General features: G+C 41.9%; 1 protein-coding gene across 1 annotated transcript in view; it reads left to right on the plus strand.

Annotated features, from left to right (window-relative positions):
- Nucleotides 1–4473: 4473 nt before the first annotated feature.
- Nucleotides 4474–27901, plus strand: part of LOC308104633 (zinc finger MIZ domain-containing protein 1-like) — a 227223-nt gene continuing 203795 nt past the window's right edge. The window contains exon 1 of the mRNA XM_080455085.1: nucleotides 4474–4600. The gene's annotated coding sequence lies outside the window, so the exon portion shown is untranslated. The remainder of the gene's footprint in view (nucleotides 4601–27901) is intronic.

The following is a 27901-nucleotide window of genomic DNA, read 5'->3' on the forward strand; positions in this document are numbered from 1 at the left end:
TCTGTTACAAGTAAAAGTACCAGTATTAAAAATGTACTTGGTTGGCATCAAAATATACTTATGTACTAAAAGTAAAAGTACTCATTATGCACAATGTCCCATTTATAAGATCCTTGTGAGCTTGTAGATCGGCTATTTTCAAATAGCGTAAGTATATTTTAGGTCTGAACTGGTTAATTTATGTTTTACCAAGTAACTAGTTTTCAAATAATTGTAGTGGAGTAAAAGTATAATATTTGCCTCTGAGATGTAGTGGAGTAGAAATAAGAGTATTGAAAATTGGAAATGCTCCAGTTAAGTAAAAGCACCTCAAAATTAGTAGTACAGCACTTGAGTAAATGTACTTAGTCACTTTCCACCACTGTCAACTAGTAATAGCTGTGACCTACTCATTTCAACTTTTATTCTTTTATTTATTTTCATTCTTTGCCCTTAATACCCAAAAAACAACTCTCACACAATTAATACATACGTCTGTTTTGCTATTGTTTTGTTATCTGGTGTCTCCTTAACCCAGTGGATAAGGAGGAAACATTCCCCACTATATTTGGACCAGTGGAGCCCCCGGTGCTGCAGAACGGTATAGGCTAGAGCATCTTTTTTTTAACGTCACATCATCATCATCTCAAGAGCGAAGGTGTTACAACACTGTGATCACACACAGGTCTGACATCTGGGAGAATGTCATGCCACACAGCCAGTCAGTCCTCTTCACAGGGAAAGCAAATCAAGTCACTGTCGGGTGGAAACCTTGTATGTCCAAAACTGTTACTTTTCAGGAAATGGAGGGAAAAGAACCCTGTGTTCTATAATGCAGGGGACTTCAACGTTTTTCAGACCAAGGACCCCTTAGCTGAGAGAGAGAGATGAAGCAGGGACCCCCCACTAGCCACTACATATTGTATAAAATTGTGTTGCAGATCAAACCTATTCCTAGATTTCATAGATGGCTTCATAGACTTGTTTGACATAGGCTACGTTATCTTTTCTATTGGATTCACGTTAATGTGTATTTTCAGCCAGTTTTACCTATATATTTAGTAAACTTGACCGTTGGCTCTGTACTTGGTCTGCTCTTTTTCCCTCTACAACAACTCTCCGAAAATATCAGATCTACAAGCTGACAACGCCTCGCGCTGCGAGGTGTTGTCAGCTTGTAGATCTGCTATTTTCGGCTTATGTTCCCCATCATTCCCCACATTTGGCGGACCCCCTGTAGTAACTCTGAGGACCCCCTAGGGGTCCCGGACCCCCTGTTGAAGATCACTGTTCTAATGGACGCAATGTAGTTCTTGTTTGGTCACCAGCTCTTGCTAATAGTTTTCATTTGTTCAATATTTATAAAACCCACAGACAGACTTGACCACTTTCACTCAAAAATAGCAGATCTGCAAGCTCACAACGCGATGCGTCGGCTATTTTTGCTACTTTTGTGTAACACTGTGGTATGACGAATTAGGGCATTAATCTACAAAAAAACAACATACAAAGTTGAAATATGGAGATACAAGGTTTAGGTTTCTGCCCGACAACAACAAAATACCCCCTCTGCTATTATACTGGAGATGAAATGTCGGAAGACATAATATCAAGATGCCCTGCTCTGTAGTCAAAGACTGTATGTGCTAAGAATGTTCAAAGAGCATGTCATACAATACTGTCTTCACACCATGTCAGTGAACAATATAACATAAGCACAGATTTCACTGGGCTGTCCCCAATATTGTCAACTCTCTTCTTTTTTTTAAGCGTAACATGTACACTTCTTTGTACAAGTCTTTTAGGAGTACACAGAAAAGTGCATTTGCGTGTAACTTGACATTGTGATGATAAGTGGACTTCAAGAAAGGAATTTAATAGATTGTTAGATGTCAATGTATGCGTATAAAAAAATGTTTTGACCTTGGATTGACAGGGAGCTAATATTTCTGTTAAAATGTTGTCTTAGTTCATTATCAGCACCTATCTCTTTGAATTTTCTGTTTTTAATGGCACAGCCCCCGCTGTTCTTGGATACAGGCTGTGATGGGCTACGCTAGCTTTGATTTAACCGCAAATCGTTAAACTAAGTTATTATTGTGATTTGATTGTTGTTGCTTTTGTTTTTGGTCTATATTTGTGAGCGTGTGCATGTGTGTGTGTGTGTGAGTAAACGTGCATTTTACACACGCACTCATTAAACGTTATTGGGATTCTCATTCAATAAAAGAAGAGGGGTTTATTGTAATTAGCAACTCAATTACATTGACATGGCTTTGGTGTCCTTGAATCAAAACGATAATCTCCATATCACGGTGCAATTTTTGTTTGCAAATTGCATTCGCTTGATATTTCCCGATTTAATAAGTGGAATATATATTCCTATTAGCCAATTCTGGAATGGCTTACATGCCTGGAACAGACTGAAATCAATGCTTCCTGTCACCTTTTAGCAGGACAAATGGCGCCTATTGTTCCAACCCATCCCTCCCCCCTTTAGACAGCTGGGGGTGGATGCATAGAGACACACACACAGACAAGCAGGGGCTTGAATGACTTGAATCGGGGGCAAATTGGTACTCTTTGTGTGCACAATTAACAGAATAATTAATAATTAGGTGGAAATGGCCGGTTTAATAATGTCAAACAATGATATATATACAACCCATTAAAACCGGGAAAGCGTCCGTGTGTGTCATTTTAGATTTTCTTTGCCTTGGCTATTCAAAAATAGAAGATCTACAAGCTCACAGCGCGTCACTTCGTGCTGCTCTGCGTGCTTGTACGTCTGCTATTTTTTAATATTTTTGGAAAAATCTTTAAAGTGTGAGAACTACTGCTTTAGATTCAAGAAGGCATGTCTGGGTATTCTAAAATAGCAGATCTACAAGCTCACAGCGCGTCACTTCGTGCCGCTCTGCGTGCTTGTACGTCTGCTATTTTTTTTTTTTTAATATTTTTTTAAAAATCTTGAAAGTGTGAGAACTACTGCTTTAGATTCAAGAAGGCATTTGTAGGATAGGCCTCAGGTCATAATATATATATATATATATATATATATATATATATATATATATATATATATATATATATATATATATATATATATAATATATACTATTCTGCTACTGACAAAAAAGTAAAGCTTTGTTATATTTTAACCACTTAAACCCCCAGCGAAAATAGCAGATCGACAATCTCACAACGCGACGCTACGCTACGCGTCTCGAGCTTGTCGATCTGCTATTTTCAGCCGAAAGCTTTCGCCCCACAATAATAGAAAACAGAAAAGACACTAGTATTGAGCCTTGGGGGACTCCGGTTTACCCATTATATATGGGTTTAAGTGGTTAAAGGTGAAACAACTTTTGACAGAGTGTGCTTGCTTATGGGTCAGTGTAGTGTGTAGTTGTGTGTGTGTGTGTGTGTGCGTGTGTGTGTGTGTGGCTGGGAGGAGGAGGGGGGCGGGGGGAGAGAGGGAGGGTGGGGGTGGGGGGTAGTGCTGCTTGGCACAGTCATAGTTCCTTGACGTCACCACTCAGCCCAGCCTGCTGCTGCTGATGCCGCTGCTCGCTCTGCTCTCAAACATGTCTTTGTTATTCAGACGGAGAGCGGTGACCTGCAAAACACGGAGGGTGGCATCTCGCCGTGTGGCTGCAGGATCCTAATGAATGGTGGTGGTGGTGGTTGTGGTTGTTGCAGGGAACCGAACGACAAGCTATTATATAGCATTTAAAAAAATATATAGGCCTATGTTATATACACAGAAAATGACATGAAAAGCCTTATAATTGTCTTTCATGATCCTCATTATCAATGGCAAGAAAGAGAATAAATAATAATAAATCACAATAAAAGAGGAAGATTGGAGGAAGGATTTGTTGTGACGAGTAAATTATGTCTATTTGATAAACCGCAAATTCTAATAAATAAAATGTGTAAATCGTGTTATAATTGACGCTGATCAGCCTTTACAAAATATGCTTGATCGCCATCTTATAATGCCATCTTTTCTCAAAAACAAATATATATATTCACGATTGAAAATCAAGGTTATCGTTTTTACTGGGCAAACCGCTATAGATAGTTAACCACTTGAACCCCAGCGAGCAATGCAATCCCGGAACATTCGCCAAAAATAGCCGATCTGCAAGCTCACAGCGGAGTGCGAGCTTGCAGATCGGCTATTTTTGGGCGAAGATACGTCGGTGTAGACGGGGGAAAAAGCGATCCAAGTACAGTTGCAGGATCAGGTCCGTAAATGTGTCTTTTTCTAAGAATACACAGGGTTTAAGCGGTTAACACACAGACACACTCAGTATTGTTGAACGACACTGCGCGCTGTGTGCTAATGGCTCCTCACTGTAAAAAGTCCGCGACACATTTTGTGTTGAACCACCAAGCATGGTCCTTTGGTAATAGAATAGCCAATGTAATTTGACACTTCAACTTACTGTGCTCTCTGCTAGTTGATTCAGTTACTCACCCACTGACGTTCAGCCCATTCACTGTGGCTGTGACGAGAGAGAGAGAGAGAGGGGAAGATATTTAAAAAAAAAACACACACACACACAAGACCCGAAAAAATTATTACGGACTTTTTTTTCTCGGTTAAAACCTGGTAAGTAAAAAAAAAAAAAAAAAAACTTCTACATTGATTGTTCTTTTATGGGGTGTCGCTAACGTTGCGTTAACCACCTTTTTCGCTCTGGATTTGTTGGGAAGGGGAGAGAAAGAAAAAAAAAAGGTTTTTGTTTCCACTTGGCTGAGATTGTTTCTCAACAATAGAGTGGAGCACTTGAAAGAAGCGTTTAGGAAAGAGCTTGTCGTAGCCCTCTCTGTAATAAAGACACTGTTTATTATTATTGCTTGCCTATACTCTCTAGTCTATGCTCTTGTCTTGTGTCTGTGGCGATCGGATCGCGGGGCTGAATTTGTGCCCGATTTGTGTTGAAGCATGTTTGGTTTGTGTTGAAGCAGGTTGGTTGGTTGGTTGGTTGGTTGGTTGTGCATTTCGCCAGTATAACAGATGCCGCCGTTGATCTTTAAGCGGTCGGGTCTCGTTGGCTACATTGTAGCGGGTCTTGTTGGCTACATTGTAGCCCCTGTGTAGAGTTCTGTTGGTGGAGAATGAATCAAACCGCGATATCTCTCCCTCTGTGTGTGTGTGTGTGTGTGTGTGTGTTTTTTGTATACATAATGTCCAAAAGTATAAGCAGCGAATGGTCCTCGTTGAAATCTTGCATCTAGAGAGATGCAAGATTTCAACGAGGACCATTTAGCTGCTTATACTTTCGGACATTATGTATACAAAACAACACATGGGGTTTGTCTGAGTGATCGGTGTTTTCCTAAATGCTCTGAAATGCTGTTGTGGTATAAATGCACGCTGTGGTTTCACTGTTGTTAATAAGGCAAGTGGCTAATGTCAATGCATGGCATATAACGTGTGTGTAATGCACTGTATTTGAATGAGATGCCTTTCATGTGGGAAGCAGTGTGAGTGTGAATAGCAGATACATAAATATATATATGCCGAATTTCCCCCCCATTGTGTGAAGATTTGCTATTTCACACAGCCCAGGGTAATAATATAGAGTGTATTATGCGTTTCTGCTGTGGGTTAATAACTGCTTCATATGGGTTTAACAAGTTGACTCCCAGAATTCCTGCTGTCTGCATGTGGGTCCATTTGGGACCGAGGGCCTCTCGTATAGAACTAGGTTCCCTTTCATTGCTGTACATCTGTCCAGGAAGCAAAAGAACAGCCAAGTGGAAAAAAGTGAGCCCAGACAGAGCTCGCAAGCTCTCTAACCATTGTCATTGTGTGTGTATGTGTGTGTGAGAGAGAGAGAGAAAGAGAGGGAGAGATAATTTATTTTAGAAAGTCAGCCCAGGTTGTGGTGTGAATAGGGGAGTTTAAGTATTTTTAAGTATTACATACTGTAGTCATGCTTGCTCAGTTGCTTTTTAAAACAGGATTTGTGGATAAACACTCACATTCAAGTGCAGGTTGTGTTATGTCTCTGTTTGGAAAGAGGTCCAGGAGAGGCTTTTTCTCAGTGGAAAGTTCATTCTCTGACTTTGTGTTGTGTTTTTTGAGCTGCGGCGGCAACCAATTTGCTCAGGTCCACGCGTATCAGAGATCACTGTCTGTCTGCTGGACACAGCTGTTGTAGGTCATTTGAAACTTGTGTAGTGATAACAGATATAGAGTAGGCCTTAAGTCCCTGCCACTACACAGACTATTTATTGTCCGGTTCAATATTATGTACACTGACTTCTGTAGGATCTGTTAACAATACGTTAACAATGCTACTTTTACTGGACTTGCAAAACTATAACATTGACAACTGTCACATGCATGTCAAATACAGTTTGGATGCCTGGCTTGCACAGTGGGATGAGTAATGGTGTCACAAAACTGCCATCTTTGACCACTTTGAAACAGGCGTCCTCGGGGTTTTGGCCTTGTCTATTTTGGGCGAAAAGCTTCCAATATTCAAAAACGGCAAATCTACAAGCTCGCAGCACGCCGTGACATGTTGTGACGTGTGAGCTTGTAGATCTGCTATTCTTAAACATTTTTGAATAGGTTAAGTGGTTTAAGCGCGTGGTCCACGCACGTACTGATGGTTCCCTGCCCCAGTGGTTCTCAAACGTTTACATTTCAAGGTCTCCCCTTAACTCTGACAGTATACGAATGGAACCAAATGGACCCTAACGGGTCCATTTGGTTCCATTCGTATACTGTCAGAGTTACAGACTTGTAATAGTCAATTTAGAACCCCTAAAAGGAACCCAGAGAGTCCCTAGAACCCACTTTGAGAACCACTGTCCTACCCCATGTTCAAATCCCGACACAGGACGACCTATATGATCTGCAAGTGTCAGAGGCGAGCAATTTTGACGGCATGTGTGATTAAGCGGTGATTGAAACCCTTCTCGTCTGGGTGAAAACATCTGGGGAAACTTCAAACCCTCAATCAGTTCCTTGATTACAATCAGGATTCAGGGGGTGTGTAGCTGTCAGAGATACCGTAGGAGTAGTTGATTTTTCCTACCCTGTCCCTTTTCCCAGTTTATTTACCCCATGATGCACCACCTACCACCTCCTCCTCGTTGGGGCCCCCAGGTTTTTTAGCTCCTGAATAACCATGGCGCTGCAGACCCGCACCACCATGCTGACCTTCTTCCATTCAAGTTGAGGATGTTGAAACACCAGCCGTCAAACAAAAGACACATTGAAACCGAGATCTGCAACGCAGCAGCACGTGCGTCTGGGTTCCTGAAGTAGACCATTTATTAAGTCTGTTTTTTTTCTTACTGAGCAATGAAAAGCATCAGCACATAGAGAGAGAGAGAGAGACACAGAGACACAGAGAGAGAGACAGACAGAGCGAATTAAACAGAGAGAGAGACAGAGAGATTGAGAGAGAGAGAGAGAGTAAAACTGTAAAAAAGGACATTCAGCTATAGCCATGTGTGGCACAGCTCAACACACCACATGGCCCTGACTGTTTAGATGTGCGTTTTTTAATTTAGTCAGCATAAAGAAAACAAAACTCTTGCATAATGTAAACCTCGCGTGTGGCTAAAGACTGCACATTTAGTTTATTATCAGTTACAAACAGCAAGACTCTGTGAGAGCTTATTTTGTGTGAAGTGCAACCAGTTTGAGGTGTGTGCGTGTACTCGCGTGCGTGTGTGTGGCACTGTGTGGCCTTGACAATGGCAACACGTTGTTCGTGGAGGGTGGGAGTTTTTTGCTCTCGTCTTTCCACCCACCCACCCGACGAGGTGAGAGAGAGCGCTGGCTGGGCGGAAGCTGGAAATGGCCGTATACCACATGGGAAATTATTCAACTCTCAGATCACGGAGGGACACACAAGAGGCCTCATTACCACCACCGGCAGCACACTCACTGCTATAGCTAGGCGACCTGTGTGCAGAGACCAGACATGAGGAGGATCTCTCTCTCTGCTGTGGCCACACACTTGCGAGCAGCACTAAAAATATGGTCTGAGATGCAGTCCTTGTGCATTATCCCATTCAATCCGGGAACGCATCCCTTTTTTTGATTTCTTTGGCTATTAAAAAATAGCAGATCTGCAAGCTCATAGCGCGGCACTGGTCCGCGGCCAAATACATATAATTTTGGGTGGTCCTTGACATGAAACAGTTTGAGAACCACTGATATTATAGCAACATAAGTTTTTTCAATCCCCCCAGAAGCAAAGCTTTGAGTTAAAAAAGTTCGCTTTAATAATATGTATATTCAAAGATTTGCACACATTTTCCATGATTTTTTTAAAAAATAGCAGATCTACGAGCTCATAGCGGGGCACTCGGTGCCGGGCTATGAGCTTGCATATCTGCTATTTTTGAATAGCCAAAAGTATAAAACAATGGCTATAGCTAAACATCCAAAATGACACAGTATGCGTTTCTCGGATTGAATGGGTTATAGTACCGATATACCTTCTTGATGTCTTGACACTTTCCTGAAGCACATGATGTAGTTGCGCGTTTTTACGCCGCGAATAACACAGGGGATGATATGGAGATGGTTGTTTTTTTATTGCCCGAAATATTGCCACACCATCTGGCTGCATATCACACAGCAGGAATACTAAAAAGGACCTCTCTGTTGCAGGCTTGCTTGCAAGTCTTGGAGCCTTCGGTAAAAATCATGAGCATGTTCTAAAAGTGGGCCTGGTAAACAGGGCTGTTAGATGGCCGTGTAATGTCATAATGTTATTGATTTGGCCTGGGGATTCCGCTTGTTGGGCAGCAACTCCCTGAAAGAACGAGTCCAGTCGGAAAGCCCTCTCTCTCTCTCTCTCTCTCAAGTATACCGACCGTGAAAAGGCCAGTGTGAGTCAGAAACCCTAGTGATCCCTCTCACCGGGCCCAGAGATCTGTGGTTTGGTGGGGGCTTCACCGAAGGTTTCACTCAAGGTCCTTTTTTTTTGTGTTGTCTTGCCTCGGCAGAATGAACTTCCACACTGACTGCGCTGGTATGGCTATTTTTCACTGAGTAAGAAAGAATGCAGGGCAGAGTCGACTCGGCACTCTCTCTCCACGAGGGAAAAGTGTGTCACTGGGAGCTTGTAGTATCTTAACGGTGAACTCGGGTTTCACGGATGCCGGCCCCACCATGCCCGCTAAACGCCTCATGTTTTAGTTTTTTCCTCCCCTCTTATCAATGCTATGCTTTTCATGCTGTATTGATTCATTTGCCATGACACAAATTATAAAGGCTTGCACTGTTGTTACTGTTGCCCTTGTACTGTGACTGAACAGCCTTCCTCTAGGCTTGGGAAGCTTGTCGTTCGGATGGCGAGATTAGCGTTCCGTCCCACACAACACAGCACACCATATGCCTCTCTCTCTCTCGCGTGCGTAGGGTCGCAAGCACTACATTCCTCATGCATGTGTCCGCGAGATTGGTAACGCTGCACCTCGGTGACACACACACAGGCCCCGCTGACATGTGGTGGGTGCAGATATCCACCAGTGGGAGTTGAATGGATGGTGAGGGAACAGTCGTACTGTACCTGTCAACTTGGCTGTTGACTGTTAATACACGAAAGCGTCTATTTTCAAAACACGAGCTCAGAGAGGCGGAATCTGTGCGTGTGTGTGTGACAGTGTGTGTGTGTGTGTGTGTGTTTGCGTTTCTGTGTGAGAGGGGAGATGTACGGAGGAGCGAGCGAGGAGGAGGGATGGGAGAGAGGTGCTGGGAGTGACGCCAGACCACAGATCATTTAATCATATTAGAGTGTGCAACCACTCTGTGAGCATATTTCGGTGGTGGTGGTGGTTGGATGGTAGTTGTTATTATTGCACAGACTCAAACAGCTCTGACAAGGAGCCTGGCAGGAGAGAGGGAGGGAGATGATGGGGATGACGGTTTGACAGGGAGGCTGGGGCGGATAATTCCCCCGTTTTTATATATATTTTTTGGCTCGATATATTTTCATAAATCTCTCTCTCAATATATGAATAGAAGATGTAACTCTGCGTGAGATCAAATCTGAAGCAGCAGAAACATATGAGATGACTGCAAAAAAAGTGGAGCCCGCAGTAAGACAGCTGTTGTGTGTGTGTGTGTGTGTGTGACACGTGTGTGTGTGTGTGTCTGTGTGTGTGTGTGTGTAGAGAGAGAGACAGAGGCAGAGTTGGATTTGAACGCGTCTTTTGCCTTAATCCCACTGTTGACTCGTCTGCTAAGTATTGAGCAGTGTTATTTTTTCTCTTTTGAGGGACCCCTTCTATACGTAATCTCACTTAATCTAATCTATCCCCTTTTGTAATAGAGTGTGAATGATGTGACTTTAGAATAGAAAGCCTTTAGTGTAAAGCCACACCAAACAGACTGGTTTGCGTGATGCCTTTCCTTTCCTCGACCCCTCTGGCAAAGCTCTTGTGAAAATGCAAGTGACCTCTGCAACAGCCCCTCGCTTGTCTTGAACAATAGGGCTGGGCTCTTCTTAAGCCTAATTTATGGTCCATCGCGCGATGGTGTCGCGGGCCCGAGAACGGCCAAGAATAGCAGACCTACAAGCTCACGCGTTGTGTGATGAGCTTGTAGGTTGGCTATTCTTGGCGTGCGCGACACCGTTGCACAACAAAGTACGAATTGGGTATTTACAGCTGCAGCTATGCTAGCGGAGAGAGGGGGGTAACAGAGGAGGTACCTCTCACTTGATTAAAAGGTCTAAATATTTTTCAAAGCTTGGCTCCATGCCACGCCTGCTTGAAATTAGGGTGAAATTCTTCCTTTTCTAAAGCCTCAATTATCTTTAGGTTCTTTAAGACTCATTTCCAGCCTGGTTTTCTGTAATAAAGAACACATGCTGGTGGTTTGATTACGCGAAGGTAATCGCGGATGATGAACCCTCGTTAGAGCACCACTTTTTGTCCACTGGTGACTGTGTGAGGAATGACTGTGTCATCTCTTTAACTACTTAAACCGTATGTACTTCAGTTGACCAGGCTAACCCCTAGAATCAAGAGAATCAAGAGGAATTTATAGTATTTGTCACTTTAGAACATCGGTTCTCAAAGTGGAGTCCGGGTACCCCCAGGGGTCCTTGGAGGGGTACCAGGGGGTCCTCAGCTAAATTAGTTAACATAGCGTCACAATCATTTTAAACCCCTTAGCTTTGGCTATTCAAAAATAGCAGATCTACAAGCTCATAGTGCGGCACAGAGTGCCGTGCTATGAGCTTGTAGATCTGCTATTTTTCCAGAGTCTGTCGCCTACAAAGTACAGACCCCCTTGGGTTCATTCCCTTTTCCACTCCTTGTTTCCCCTCTACACCACTTTGCAGAAAATAGCCGATCTACAAGCTCACAATGCGACTGCGTTGTGTTGCGATGCATCATGACCTTGTAGATTGGCTATTTTCGCAGAATGTTCGCCTCTGCGCCCAGTAGAGACGCTAGGAGTCATGTGTTTAATGTTACATAAAAACAGGGTCCCCACGGTCATGAAATTCCTGGAAATATTTTGAAATTGAAAATAAAATAATCCAGTACTGGAAAAGTTTGGGAATTGATCAAAGGTCCTGGAATTTATCAAGGGTCCTGGAAAAATATTTGGATATGCATTGTTTTTGGCTATTGATTTTGTTAATACAAAACATTTTCATAAACATGTATAACATTACACGAAATATGTAACATAAGTAGTTTTTCGCCGAACGGGCTGTGTGATGGCATATATTATTTAAATAAAATAAGTCATACGGATGCCATAATGAGTCTTCCAGTGAGCTATGCCCTAATTTTGCACGAAATTTTGAATGAAATTGTACTATTCTATATTCTATGCTTTATTTTTGCTACACTGCCTATCTTTGGGCATTCTACATAGGAGTAAGAGACACATTATTGCGCTGAATGATTGTTATATAGGCCTGGAAATTGGGCTAAATATTCTGGAAAAGTTTTGGAAAAGTTTTGGAAATTCATTGCGAAAAATGTGTGGGGACCCTGTAAAAAGACAGGCATACTGCTGGGCTATATCTAACACTACAATGTCTGACTCGTTCACATTAAAACATGACTGGTGTAATGGTCAAGCACTTTTGACATTTAATGTTCATATGCTAAAGGTTAGTGAAAGCACAGCCAGTGCATCACTCACCTGTCTTTCTATCCAGTCACAGGATTTCTGCAAAGCCCCTGTCCAGAATGTGAGTGATAGAGAATCTGAGAATGGAATATGGCACCACACACACACAGTTGTCCCATTGCTGTAGATTGGCTTGGATTGAAGACATGTTTGCACTTAGGTTACATGTTTGTTTTACGCATACAATGGAGCGTACAATGGAGCAAGAAAAAAAAGAGACTGGTTGTAATAATGGCTTGGCTTCCCCTGTGAATCTCTGATGTCATATCGATGATGTCGGTGTTGCCCAAATATGGAGTTCCGCATGGATCCGGACTGGCCATATAGCCTGGAGTGACGGTGGATCTGAGATTACAAACCCACCGAAAAAGTTGTCGTGGACGAATTTGACAAAATATTTGAAGATTGACTCGGCCTGCTGGCAGCTTGCACAGGAAATGTCTAGTGTTGTGCAAGATTAGCCGTGGACAGTAGAACAAGCGGTTCTAGCTGTTGTATTATTTGCCTTTACCCACTTAGTTATTATATAGGCAATACGGATTAATTTATTTATCAACACTGTCATTGTGTGAATAATTTGTGAAAGCACCAATAGTCATCCCCACAATATTGTCACGACATCAATATCGAGGTATCATGTCCAACACATCATGCCGTGGTATGTGATTTGCCTTAGCAGACAGATTATTATATTGTATGAAAGGGTGAATATGGAGTAAATTGTACGGCGCTTTGGAGAAAAGCGCTATATAAACGCAAATCCATTTACCATTTATCATATTGATGACGTTGGTCTTGCCCAAATATGGACTAAAACAAGTATGGACACCAGAGCTCGTGGGACATACTGTTGTACATACCGACCAACTCTCCTCTTGGCAGCTCCACCCTTATAGGTGCCATGCCCATGCCATAATAGAAAACCTAGCACGATCTGAGAGTCATGTTCAATCTGAAGGTCCTACCCTTGAAGAATCTATGTATATAAACCCGTAATGGATGTATATTTAACCCGTTCAATCCTGGAAACACATCTACAAATGTCTTTGTAGATGCGTAGATGTTTTCTGAAAACCGTATGTTGCTGTAATATCAGTGGTTCTCAAACTTTTTCATGTCAAGGACCACCCAAAATTATATTTATTTGTTCACAGCAAAGATTTGAGTTACAAATGTTCGCTTTAAAAAAAATATATACAAATATTTGCACACATTTTCACGATTTTTCAAATAGCAGATCTACAAGCTCATAGCGCGGCACTCGGTGCCGCGCTATGAGCTTGTATATCTGCTATTTTTGAATAGCCAAAGTATCAAATATGGCTGTGGCTAAAATATAAAAATGACACAGATGCGTTTCCCGGATTGAATGGCTTAAAAATAAAAATCTTAAACTAGAGCTTTAAGGGTCTCCACCACCAGTCACAGACTCATGCATCTTAAATGTGACACGCTGTGAAAAACATACGCCGAGGATGTCACAATGCATGCACCCCAGTGTGTGTGTGTGTAAGTGAAAGGCTTTAAATCATGAATAACCTCCCCAACTATTCCACAGTCTTGCATCCCATAAATTAATTACAACAAGTCAACACTGGGGTTTTTAAAGGAAAAACAAAACAAAAATGGCTATCAAGATGTTGAAAACAGCAGTTTTATTGTAGTTTGGCCCCCAAATTCACCTCAGATTTGAGACTGTTAAACTCTTTAGCCCTAGTAGACTAGTACTTAGTCATATGAATTTTTTTTTTAAAAATAGCTGATCTACAAGCCCACAATGCGCCACGATGCGATGCATTGATTCTGTTTGGCACCTTTCTCAAGATAAGTTTGAACATTCTTGAAAACTTTAAAAGAAAAATCCCATCGGAGGGCGTTTATGTCGCTATCAAAAAGAACACCGGGAAAGGCTCCTTTGGGGACCATGTCGGACACAGACTGTCGCCCCGTGCCGTCTGGTGTGTCTCTCTAGTGCGCCCCGGCCCAGAGTAGTTTTGTGTAGGGACGAAACAAACGATCCACACACACCTCTGGTGAGTAATGAAGGTGATCTCTGTGCTGTGGAAGTGGAGGAATTACATTCAACAGAGCCCGCGGGGGTCCATATCTCATTGTTCTCCGACAGGGCAAATTAACTAGGATTTACTAATACACAGGGAATGTCCCCCCACTCAATTCTCTCTCTCTCTATCTCTCTCTCTCTCCCCCCGTCTCCCTCACGTGACTGCATGCTCTGAGAAGAAGAAAAGGGCTGGGGGGGGGTAATCTCTCTCTCTCCACCAACATTACCCCCACCCCCACACCTCCCACTCTACCCAATAAGGCTGGACAAAATCTCTGTCAAATGCTCTCCCAGTTAGTAGGCCTTAGTCGACATGTAGGCATTAAAAAGACAAGCAGATAAAAGCCCCCGCTCCGCTCCGCCCCGCCCCCCCGGCCCGACGAGCGTCGCGTGGCTTTTCACACAAGAGTGATGTTATTTTAATATCACTTTGCATATCATCTGTTTTTCTTTTGCATGTTGAGCGTGGCAGAGCTAGGGAGATGACCCCAGCTGGACGGGGGTTTATTTGAATGTCAACTGTGGCGTTCACGTCAATAGTTGTGTGTGTGTGCCGGGTGGGTGAGAGGGAACAGGAGCAGACTGGCAGTTGTTTATGAATAGACAAACAATTTAATCCGTCTAATTGATACAAAGCAGCGGGTTTTACTTGAGGAAGATAGAATGTCAAGCGGAATGAATTAAATGAAATCAAGCAAAACGCATCTAGGGGGGAAAAAAGGAAAATTATGTGTTTGTTAATTCTTTTTCATCTTTATTTTTTTTACCAGAATTGTTAGGCTAAGTATGGCGTAATAATAAGACACCTGCCCAATGCTACTGAAGTTACTTTTGGTTTTCCATCCTAAACCTATTATTTGTTGCAATATCTATTCATAGCATCCTCCATGTTATTAGTATGGAAATATGTGGCAGTATAGCTATTGCTATCATGCAAGAAGTGGCTAATGAGTGGTTAGCCTCACGCGTAACTTACGGTAACCGGAACGCTCTGCCCCAAAACACGCTCATTTCTTTCGCGGACCGCTCTTTCCCAGCGGTTCTTGTATTCTTGAATTTGTTTTTACTGAGGATGAAGTTAGAAATAAGTTTAGGCAGCCATAGGCATAGTTTTACTGAGGTTACGTTTAGGAATAAGGTTAGGTTTTGGCACTGTTTTACTGAAGTTACGTTTAGGAATAAGGTTTGGTTTATGCATAGTTTACTGAGGTTACGTTTAGGAATAAGGTTAGGTTTTGGCACCGTTTTAATGAGATTACGTTTAGGAATATGGTTAGCTTTAGTCATAGTTTACTGAGGTTAATGTTTAGGAATAAGGTTAGGTTTTGGCACCGTTTTAATGAGGTTACGTTTAGGAATAAGGTCAGGTTTAGGCACCGTTTTAATGAGGTTACGTTTAGGAATAAGGTTAGGTTTAGGCATAGTTTACTGAGGTTAATGTTTAGGAATAAGGTTAGCTTTAGTCATAGTTTACTGAGGTTAATGTTTAGGAATAAGGTTAGGTTTTGGCACCGTTTTAATGAGGTTACGTTTAGGAATAAGGTCAGGTTTAGGCATAGTTTACTGAGGTTAATGTTTAGGAATAAGGTTAGCTTTAGTCATAGTTTACTGAGGTTAATGTTTAGGAATAAGGTTAGCTTTAGTCATAGTTTACTGAGGTTAATGTTTAGGAATAAGGTTAGGTTTTGGCACCGTTTTAATGAGGTTACGTTTAGGAATAAGGTCAGGTTTAGGCACCATTTTAATGAGGTTACGTTTAGGAATAAGGTTAGGTTTAGGCACCGTTTTAATGAGGTTACGTTTAGGAATAAGGTTAGGTTTAGGCATAGTTTACTGAGGTTAATGTTTAGGAATAAGGCTAGGTTTTGGCACCGTTTTAATGAGGTTACGTTTAGGAATAAGGTTAGGTTTTGGCACTGTTTTACTGAGGTTACGTTTAGGAATAAGGTTAGGTTTTGGCACCGTTTTACTAATGTTACGTTTAGGAATAAGGTCAGGTTTAGGCACCGTTTTACTGAGGTTACGTTTAGGAATTTCCCCCGGGGCGACTGTGTTTTACGGCGAGATTTTGGGTATTCTTAACTTCCCTGTTTTGTACTTGACAGTTGATTGCTGGATGAATAGCTGTTGAGATTTGATCCATGCTGTGGTGTGATTTCACCGTAAACACTAAAACACTGCCTCTCACAAAGGCTCCTCATAAAGTACGTAGTAATCCTTACATCAAACCTGCACTCAATATACTAAAGACAGAACATGCACCATGCACATATGCGTCTTTTTTTTAAATGCATGTTACATTATGCTCATTGACTTGGGTGGAGAGAGAGAACATGCATCACAGGGTCAGTGCTGATACACTGACTTGACAGCTCTGGGCAATAACCGAAGATGATAATAGAAGTACTAGATGGAGCGGAATACATTAAGGAACAGCACTCAGTACATTGAGTGTGCACGTGCGTGCGGATGACCCGGGGTGTCTAGGAGGATGTGAGTGTGTGTGTGTGTGTGTGTGTTTGTGTACACGGGCGCACAGTATGCGGGTGACTGAAGGAATGGCACGGAGCCATTGTGTATCACTGTCTGTCGTCCTGGTACGGGGTCGTTCCACTGGTGACTTTAAATAACTGTTCTGTAAACAAGTCCTGTCCATTTCCTCACTTACCCCCATCCGCTGGCTGACTGACTGGCTGGCTGGCTGACTGTTTGGATGACTGACTGCAAAATGTACTCGAGTAAAAGTACAAAAGTATTGGCATCAAAATGTACTTAAAGTACCAAAAGTAAAAGTACTAAAATGTTTGAAAATAGCAGATCTACAAGCTCACAACGCGTCACGACTAGGGCTACAAATAATTGTAGTGGAGTAAAAGTACAATATTTGCCTCTGAGATGTACAGTAGTGGAGTAGAAGTAAAAGTATTGAAAATTGGAAATACTCTGGCTGGCCATCCTCCTGGCCCCTCCACACACAGCAGAAAAGAAACGAAGAATTGTTACATACAGCATTAAGCAACCATAGATAACCACAGCTACAGTTGTTGATGAGTGATAATTAATTAGGCAGTGTTTTTCGCTGGACATGAATATACACTTGCCATGAGCATGCACACACACACACACACACACACACACACACACACACACACACACACACACACACACACACACACACACACACATTCGCGGTGGCTATTTATAGGTGCTGATTGCATAAGCGTTTTATTTTTCTCTCGCCTGACAACGGGGTGTTCTCATTTTGTCAGGATCACACAGAGAAAGGCTGTGGCTGTCCAGATTATTTTTACTCCTCCTATAACGGTGCAAACGCACAAGCGTGCGCGTGTGCTCGCCCGCACCTCCGCTCGTTCTCTTGGCAAACGGGTCCGCGGCGCGACACAGTGCCCCCCCCGCCGCTTAACTAAAAATGACGACGGCGAAAACGCTATTTTTGACCATCTGCTCTAACCCATCCAGACCCGGGAAAGAATCTGTGTCATTATTATTAGATTTCTTTGGCTATTCAAAAATAGCAGATATACAAGCTCATAGCGCAGCACCGAGTGCAGCGCTATGAGCTTGTAGATCTGCTATTTTTGAAATCTTTGAATATATATATTTTTAAAGCAAAGTACATGTGTAACTCAAATCTTGTTTGAAAAAACATATGTTTCTATATCACTGGTTCTCAATCTTTTTCATGTCAAGGACCCCCAAAATTATGTGTATATGGCCGCGGACCCCCATCTCAAAATATTGGGACCCCATGAAGAAACGATTGGAGTTAAAAATGTTCGCTTTAAAAATATATATTCAAAGATTTGCACACATTTTCACGATTTTTCAAAAATAGCAGATCTACGAGCTTGTAGATCTGCTATTTTTGAATAGCCCAAAGACATCTAAAAATGACACACAGATGCGTTACCGGTCTCAATGGGCTAAAAGGAGGGCGTGTGAGGGTGTGTGTGTGAGTCACAGCCACTGTGGTGATAGGTTGCACCGCCATGCACTTGGTGGTGTTTGTGGAGACAGAGGGGGGAGAGAGAGAGAGATAGTGAGAGAGAGAGAGGGTTCTCTCCTCACATGGGGAGAACCCTGTAGGGGCTCCACACCAGCATCCTCTTTTTGTCGCTAGCGTTGCAGATCATGCACCACCGGCCGCTGGAGGTCCACGGCGTGCAGCCGCTCATACGTTTACAATAACACAGAGAGAGAGGGGAGAGCCTCTTCTGCAGCCCATAGAGCAAAGAGCATGGGGTTGAGAAGATAGGGTTGCTCTTCTTGACCAGTTCTGGAAAAAGTACTCAGATATTTTACTTAAGTAAAAGTATCAATACTGCAATATTGAAATACTCCGTTACAAGTAAAAGTCCGGAATTCAAAATTTACCTGAGTAAAGGTAGAACAGTATTGGTATAAAAATGTACTTAAAGTACCAAAATTAAAAGCTCACAGCTGGTAGATCGGCTATTTTCAAGTAGCCTATATATAAAACAGGGCTAAAGTGGTTAATGTATGTTTTATAATATCATAATTTATATCTGCAAAGTAACTAGTAACTAAAGTTTTCAAATAATTGTAGTGGAGTAAAACTAAAGTACAATATTTGCCTCTGAGATGTAGTGGAGTAGAAGTAAAAGTATTGTACATTGGAAATACTCCAGTAAAGTAAAAGTACCTCAGAATTGTACCTTAAGTACAGTACTTGTACCTAGTTACTTTACACCACTGGTGAGATGATATGGGTTGCTCTTCTTGACTCACCGACATAGACATCGTCAGTGAGATCAAAGAGTTTGGAGGCAAGAGATGTCTCAACAAAAGGAAGTGTATGTCTCGTGCCATCTCTCCCTTCCTCCGGTGTGTGTATACATATACTGTATTATACATACTGTACGGTATACATATATATATTATATTTCTTAGGTAGGAATGTGAAACCTAATCTGGGCAGGCTGTGGGGTGGGGTTGGGCACAGACAGTAGCTCTCTCTCTGGGCAGATTCATCTGTTGCCATTTCCCACAGGTTTATAGCTGTCACAGCCACTATGTTGCCCTGTTCGTACATGACTTTTACAATCACGTGTTACTTTTTGTTGTGTAAATGTTCATACATTATACACACATTACATTTTTCTTATTTGCCTCATCCTGACTTTCATAGACGAGCATAATCGTTGCTGTCCGGCAGAAACCAGCTAACTCCATTTTGACGTTTTTGCATTTTTTTCCATAAATCAGTGCTATTGAACACCCTTTACGTCTGTGTGTTGGTAAGAACAATATTGAACCAATGAAAAGCATTAAAAAGTGCTTAAGTTCTGACAAAACCAGCTAACTCCATTGGATCCTCAAACTTTCTGCTAAACCAGTTAACTCCACCGGAGTTAGCTGGTTTTCTTTTTTTTTTCAAAAATGAACATTTTGGAGTTAGCTGGTTTCTGCCGGACTGCACAGATATCTAAAAGTGTGTCATTAAGCGTTGCCCACATATTGCTTTCACAATATTCCAAAGCATCTATTCAAATATGGCACTGTTCTAGTACTATATTTATACTATAGTTGCGTGTCTATATCGCACATTGAAAGAAGCAAATCTACAAGCTCACAACACTGAACGGTGTGACACGTTGTGAGCTTGTAGATCGGCCATTTTCGGTGCTACTGTAAGTATAAACCAAGTATAAATCTGGCGTAATAGTTGGCTTGAGCAGGTGTCTTTTTATTTTTAGAATGACCGCCGATTGCGCTGCATGTGCTTATGACTCTACTGCTATAATATGAGGTCAAGCTTCGTGGCTGTAGGTTTCGAGTACATGGCCAAAATTATCACCCACCTTCCATCAATTCCATCAACCAATTCAGGTGAAGTGCAGTGCAAATTTTGACAGCACTTTTTTTTTTTTTTTTGTCATAGTCTTTTGAATAAAATGTCAAAAGTCTTAGTTTTAGTCTAGTTTTAGTCGACTAAATATCATAAGATTTTAGTCAACTAAATCTACAGTTGATTTCGTCGGCAACAAAATATTTTGGTAGGTCTCGATGGCGTCGCAATGGCTGATTTTACTCTCAGTTGCATGCTGAGAATAGCCGATCTACGAGCTCACAACGCGTCGCAGTGCAACGTGTTGTGATCTTGTAGATCTGATATTTTCGGAGCGCAACCAAACATAAAATGACTTCTCTTTTAGTTCTACTGGATCTCTTCTCCACAAAAAAAATCGACATAGTTTAGTCGAAAAAATGAACACTGGTAAAGTGCCGGCTAATAAAGGCTCCTGCTATAGTGAAACACTGCTGACACATCCATGATGGTTTATAGTGTCTCTGCCTGGGTTTTGTTGGCACGGGGGCTGATCTTGATGAGCAAATTGAAGAAGCATATTACTCGGGGCCCTGCAGAGGAGCATATATCTCCGTGTGGCAGGAGGCAGACACTTCCACGGTGGAGGGGAGGAGGAGATGATCATGTGAGCTGTAATTATATTTATGTTAGGTTCCATTCAATCTGTCACAGTACGTTTTGCTTCGCCCGTCATATTGTAAATCATTACGGCGGATTAAAAACCATTGTGTGCTCAAAAAGGGGACAGGGAAATAATTCACTTTTGTCCCCCGTTGATCGCCGTTTTTTTGTTTGTTTTTTAACAGGATATAGTGGTTATAAATATTAACCGTACCCATATTTCCTGGCTGTTTTAACCCATTAAGACCTGATGCAGATTCTACAAATGTCTTCTAAATCCCAACAGTATTCTGAAAAAAATCAGTGGTGCTCAAACTTTTTCATGTCAAGAACCCCCAAAATGATATGTATTTGGCCGCCGACCCCCATCTCAAAATGTTTTGTTCCAGGGACCCCCCCAGAAGCAAAGATTTGAGTTAAAAATGTTCGCTTTAAAACAATATATATTCAAAGATTTGCACACATTTTCACGATTTTTCTAAAATAGCAGATATACAAGCTCATAGCTTGGCACTCGGTGCTGCGCTATGAGCTTGTATATCTGCTATTTTTCAATAGCCAAAGTGTAAAATAATGTTTTTTTTTAGCTCAAATCAAAAAGTGGCACAGATGCGTTGCCGGTCTTAAAGGGTTAAACAAATATTGATTGCCGGAAGAAATGGCCAGCGTCACTGGCATGCTGCTTTGAAGAGATCTCCTTCAAAAGAAAAGAGCGGGGCAAACTTCCAGGCGAGGAGGAAGAATGCTTCAGAGAAAGCCTAGATTGTTTCACAATTGATCCTCAACTTTTTCTGCTTTGCTTATTTCCCTGGGATCAAAGCCTAGCGATGAGCGGTGATGGAAAGTTTGACTCTTTCTTCTTTTTTTCTGGGAGATGGCTCCTGCAGACTGGTTCAGGGTAGAGTGAGAGGGATTCCTTTGATTCCTGTTGTTAATTTCGATCAGCTGCTTGATGTTAGAGCTGGGTAGTGTTTTGGCGGCCGATGTTGTATAAGAAAAACTCTTAATTGGCTCCACATGATTTTCATATGCTGCAAGTGACTTGGTGTCTAAATTAAAATAATGATAGGCTGTGTGCTGGCTGGTAGCTATGTGTGCAATCAACATATTGCTCATAGCAAAGCCTAATAATTAGATAAATCCCTCCTTCATTAGTTGATGGCGTGAATTATTGTTATTACTCACTCAAATACTAATCTAAAGCAAGTTAATACAAGTGTGTGTGTATATAGATTTAAGTAATACTACTCAACAGGCCGTGACATACAGTACATCACAGCTCTATGGGTGTTGTTGGCCTCGACGCAAAGCGCGATAACGTGAAGTGATTTCTCTTGCCAGGCTGAGATTATGGAGGAGATTGTTTTCACCCGTGTGCGTGTGTACAGTTTATGTGTGTGTGGCTGTCCATGGCTAATCTTGCAAACTACTACACGGATCAGTGTCAGATGTTTTGTGCATGCTGCCATTAGGCCAAGGAACTCGAACCCGAATATGATTCAAATTTGCGTCATTGTGGAGCTGTAACAGCCCCCCAAAAAAATTCACTGATACATGGGTTTAAAAGTGTTTTAACTGGTCAGACAAATGAGATATCGGCATATAAGTGATATTACACTAATTGTCTCCGCCAGGTCAAAAGGCGAGAGAGTATGTTTTGCACCCTGTCCGTCCGTCTGTGTGTCCGTGTGTGTCTGTGAACAGCTAATCTCCGGCACCGTTAGCCCGGCCGCTGCGAAACTGTGCACACACACTCCCTGGATGCCAAAGCCGAACCTCTGCCCCGAATTTCTCAGATTAGCCTGTTTTAGCGCCACCAGGAGGCCGATTTGTGTGAACCGCATTTTTGGATATCACTTCTACAGATTTTGTCACAGATCTGTCAGATTTTTTATATTCCATCCTAATTGGCTAACATTGGCTTCCAAAGTTTGCAGGAGAGGTCCATTTTGAACAAAATGCCTCAGAACATGAACACAGCATGCAATTTCCTTGAAATTTTGCATGCACATTCCCACTAGGCCGAAGAAGAAATGCCACCCTTTTCACATTGGCCTGTTATAGCGCCACCTACCCGACCTGGCGGAGACCTGTGCTCCGAGAAGCACTTTTTCTAGTTGTATATTATCTGTTCTTGAGGTAATTGTTTATACCCCAAAATCACGAAGGCTAATTTCACCTTTGGGATGCACAAATAAGTCTGTGTGTCCAAAAACGTAGTTACTGCACTTTGGCTTTGTAGGGCGGCTGACTCAAAATGTACCCCGGGATTCCTTGCTTCATGATAATTCCCATATAGTCCACGCCACGGTGCCCATTTCCAATATATATAGGCTATTTACTGTATATATATACATACATACACATATATTGCCTTATGCATGAAGTCAGAAGCTCACATCATCTGAGCAGTGTCATGATTTGGCTATAAAATATCTTATTTACAGAGGGCCCTGCATGTTGCATCCTTCAATTTCTATGCAAATCAGTTGTAGCCAAATGAAGTCTCTTGAAATTTCCCTAATGTTCACTGCAGAAAAAAAATCACATTCTGCCTTATATACCTGGAGACATACACACACCGCCTCCCTTAATCTTTCACAGACACCTTCATTTTCTGTATATTGTGGATTTTGCATTCCTGAGGGTTTGCCGAGCACATTAATGAAGTAGTTGTCATGGGCCTAACTTTTTCTGCTGTTTTGGAGTGGTTTGCTTTACAACTCACGCAGGCACACACACACACACGCACACGCACACGCACACAAATACGGTGTGGACCATTCATCTTAACCCTTGATATGTTATTCATACATAATAGTTAAGGCGGTTTTCACTGGTTTGTCTATTGGTCGTGTTATCAAGAGCATTCAGTCGCTCGCGACCTAAGACTGCCCGAGATGTTACGCAACGGTCACACAACGTCTGCATTTCTAAAGCCGCCAAACCAATATCAGCGAAGCGCGGTATCAGGGAGGAGAAGTCGACACTTGGCTGAACTCCCAGTGCTTCCTGTTAATATTTAGGCTTGCCCCTGTCAGTTAAAATCAAAAAAGTTTCTCACTTTCTCTAAAGCAGAGAGATAGAGTGAGAGAGGGAGAGAGACATAGAGAGAGAGAGAGGGGCAACTGCTTCACGGGTGAAAGCCCTTGCACCTGAATATTTAATGGTTTGCATTTTAACCAGAGTCATGAAATCTAGGAGGATGTGGCCATGCAAGGCACAGAGGAGGGGGGGAGAGAGAGAGAGCGAGTGAGAGAGAGAGAGAGAGAGAGAGAGAGAGAGAGTGAGAGAGCGAGTGAGAGAGAGAGAGAGAGAGAGAGAGAGAGAGAGAGACACACGCACACACACAGAGCAGTGAGAGAGAGACACATACAGAGCAGTGAGAGAGAGAGAGAGAGAGAGAGAGGCACAGAGCAGTGAGGAGGGTGCAAAGTAGGCTACATTGTTTCTTTATGGCAAAGGGCTCCAGGCCTAAAAGTCATGCTCATGCCTTTCCTGGTCAAAACGGTGAATCAAATAATGTGGTTTGTGTGTCAGACTAATGTAATGCAGTGGTTCTCAACCTGTGGGTCGGGACCCCCAGGGGGGGTGCCCACATGATCTTTTTTCGGATCCCAATTAAGTGACAATTGAAGGACTTTTAAGAGCTTTTTGATACCTATAAATAGATTATCATTACTGCATCAAAAGTAGACCGTTACTGCCTCAAACGTTATCAACAAACTATACTATAAGAACTGGTCAAACATTGGCGAAATTGCCAAATCATTTAAGAAAGAGGCAAAGATTGTGGAAAATAGCTGATGCGTTGTGAGCTTGTAGATCAGCTATTTTCACAATATTAATCTGTGGAACCGAGTCAAACTAAATTGTATGCCTCAACTCCTACAATTCCAAGTGCTTGTCAGGCCTGGGGGGTCCCCAGTTCAAATATGATTATTTTGGGGGGTGACAGCCTGAAAAGGTTGAGAAGAACCACTGCTTTATGGCAAAGGGGCTCCAGGCCCTAAAAGTCATGCTCATCATCATGCCTATCCTGGCCAAACGGTGAATAAAAATATGTGGATCGTGTTTTCCCGACTAATTTAATGCTCCAAGACTACCATTCTAGTTTACGTGTCTCTGAGCAGCATGTTCTACAGCAAAGTACAGAAGTCTTGGACACACGGGGGGCTAAATTGGAAATCTTTCATTTTGACACCTTTTCAATGCACTCAGGGAAATTGATTTGATATACACTTACTCCGTTGGGCCAATTGACCAGACTCACAGTGGAAACATCTATTCGATGCACATCAATTTGAGCTAATGGAGCTTTATTTTAAAATCAGCTGGGATCTTCACTTATTTAACCCTTTCAATCCGGGAACGCATCTGTGTCATTTTAGATTTGTTTACCTCTAACCATTATTTTATTCTTTGGCTATTCAAAAATAGCAGATCTACAATCTTGGCACATTTTTTGCAAATCTTTGAATACGTATATTTTTGGAAACAACATTTTTAACTCAAATCTTTGCTTCTGGGGGTTCTCTGGAACAACATATTTTGAGATGGGGGGTTCCGCGACATGAAATAGGCTGAGAACCACTGATATTAACTTTTTCCAGAAAACTGTTAGGATTCAGAAGGCATTTGTAGAATCGGAAACCTCAGGTCTTAATGGGTTAATAAGAGACTTGTAATGTTTCATTTCTTTTAAAATCTAAGTTGGCTCTGCAACGGTTGTTCATTGATGTTTCGGAAAGACAGCGTAGAGATCGTGATAATGGATGCTCAAATGATAATTCACACAGTACTGTATTGTTCTTGTCCTGGATTCATTTCCCCTGCAGAGATTATTTCCTATATGGTCTTTAGATATTAGACTAAGGCTTTTGATTTCAATTTCTATATAACTCTATTCCTGCTGTCAAAACATTTGATATAGACATTTATTCAGGCCATATACGTACCATGGCTGAGGCCTTGGATATTTTTCCTTCTACATCATTTCATTGAGACCGGTTGAATGTAACTGAACAGCCATTCACTGTGCTCTGAGTGACATCACACTCAGTACACACAAGTTATGCACTGAAACACACTCGCTCTTAAACCAAGACAAATTGTGCAGGCCTGTTTTACATAGACCGGTGGTTGTCAATCTTTTTTTATTTATTTATTTCAACAACACCCATAACTCTGAGAGTGTACACATGTAATGGTTCCCATTTGTACACACTCAGAGTTATACAGACCTGTAAGGGTCTAACCGCCAGAGTAAAACGTCGTCTATAGCTGCCCTTGCCAGCGAATCCAAGCCTTTGAAAAATCATAGAATATTATTCTTCACAATGATCCATCCACCAATCACTTTAAAAGACGTAGCCGAGTATCGTAGAATCGGGGGGGGGGGAGCACGCCGTCGAGATAATCCGTTCCATAGTTATTGGGAGTTGAATGTAGAGTGTTTTCGCCAAAAAGGAACAGAAAGCAGAGAATTTTTCCAAATCCATTAGAAAGGAAGTGAATTGGCTGTTTTATTTGCGTTCACGTGATTTCCTGCTTCACTGCTTCACTAGGAGTCAAATTGTGACTGGTTGATGATAGGTTAGCGAAGAACACCATCTAGCGTAAACATGTCATTGGCGGTCAATGTTAAGCAGGAAACCAGGTTCAAATCCAGGGTGAAAGAGGAAAGTTACATAGTGCTGGTTTAAGTATCAATCAGTTTCTGACCATTTCAATACTGCCGGTAAATAAAATAAAACATATTCATTACAATTAGGAGATGTTCGATTGGCACTGTTGCAAGATCACTGAGGTGCTCTGATACTTTTTGCTTGAGAATTGTGAGGTGAACCTCTAGCCCTTCACCAGCTAGCTAGCTGAGAGCAGGAGCTGTCATCGTCTGGCTAGCCGTCAAAACAAGTACTGTCATCACCCAAAGTCAGCAATGTTAATCCTATGTAATTGATGCGATCAGATTCCTATCAAGCTTATTGAATTAGAAAATAAATGCCTCTGTTTGAGGCAAATCTAAATGTACACAATCCTAAATACATATGTATGTCAGTGTAAAAAACAACAACAACATACTATATATCTGAAACATATTGTCCTTCACTACTGGTTCTGATGTCATCCAAAAATGCTAATATTGGCCCACCGACATATCAGTCATTGGCCCCCTCAGATTGGCTTTATGACCACTGAAACCCTATGCTTAGTTGACTGGGGGTCCCCCAGGGGTCTGTCTATATTTGGTCACCTTCCCCTTTTCCCCTCTGCACCAACTCTCGTTGTGAGCTTTGTGGGCTATTTTCACAGAATGTTATGACGTCCCATGAAGACGGGGTTCATGTGGTTAATTAAGTTAACCTATCAGATGGCTTGGGCTAGAATTATATGCGAACACATTACTTCATATCTTGTTTGATAAAAAAGTAGCCTATGAATTATTAACCACTTGAAATCTAGCTTTTTGGGGGAAAATAAATAAATAGCAGATCAACTAGCTCATAACATGGCACATCGCGAAGGGTTGTTGTGAGCTTATAGATAGAAATAGGGCTTAACTGGCAATGTTAGACCTAGATTTGTCAGCCTCCCCAGGGCAGCTGGTTTGATATCGTCTCTGTCGGGTGGAAACCTCATATGTCCAAAACAGTTACTTTTCAGGAAAAAATTCAAAACTAGCAAAAGTTGCAGATCTACAAGCTCAAAACGTGTCGCTTCGCGCCGCGTTTCGAGCTTGTGGATCTGCTACTTTTGATACTTTTGTGTGACGCGGTAGTAATGATCAAGTAGGGCAGTGGTTCTCAACCAGTGGTCCTTGAGGGGCTTTCCCCTGAGGTGGTCCCCTGCTAAATGATGGAGAGTTGATAACCAAATGGACCACTTATATAGATCTTTAACTCTTGAGAGCGTAAAACCAAACGGACGTGAAAACCAAACGGACCCTTACAGGTCCGTTTGGTTTCATTTTACGCTCTCAAGAGTTAAATTATTGTTAAACATACTGCATTACTTAATTAAAGAATTGTTATTTTGATCAACGTTTGCCTGTTGTCTCTCCTATGGCACCAACATCAATACAGCATGGAGTTGTGGACAAAATTTTATCCAACGATAACAAAATATTGTACGTTTTGGGTCTGAGAGTCTAAATCTCATCAAATGGTAGTTCCGTGGCTCAAATGCCCAATAAATAATGGACCTTGGTATGAAAAGGTTTGAACACCACTGAAGTAGGGTA

The sequence above is a fragment of the Gymnoscopelus braueri genome, assembly GCF_963280865.1.
Source record: "Gymnoscopelus braueri genome assembly, chromosome: 17".
In the NCBI taxonomy this organism is placed as follows: Eukaryota; Metazoa; Chordata; class Actinopteri; order Myctophiformes; family Myctophidae; genus Gymnoscopelus; species Gymnoscopelus braueri.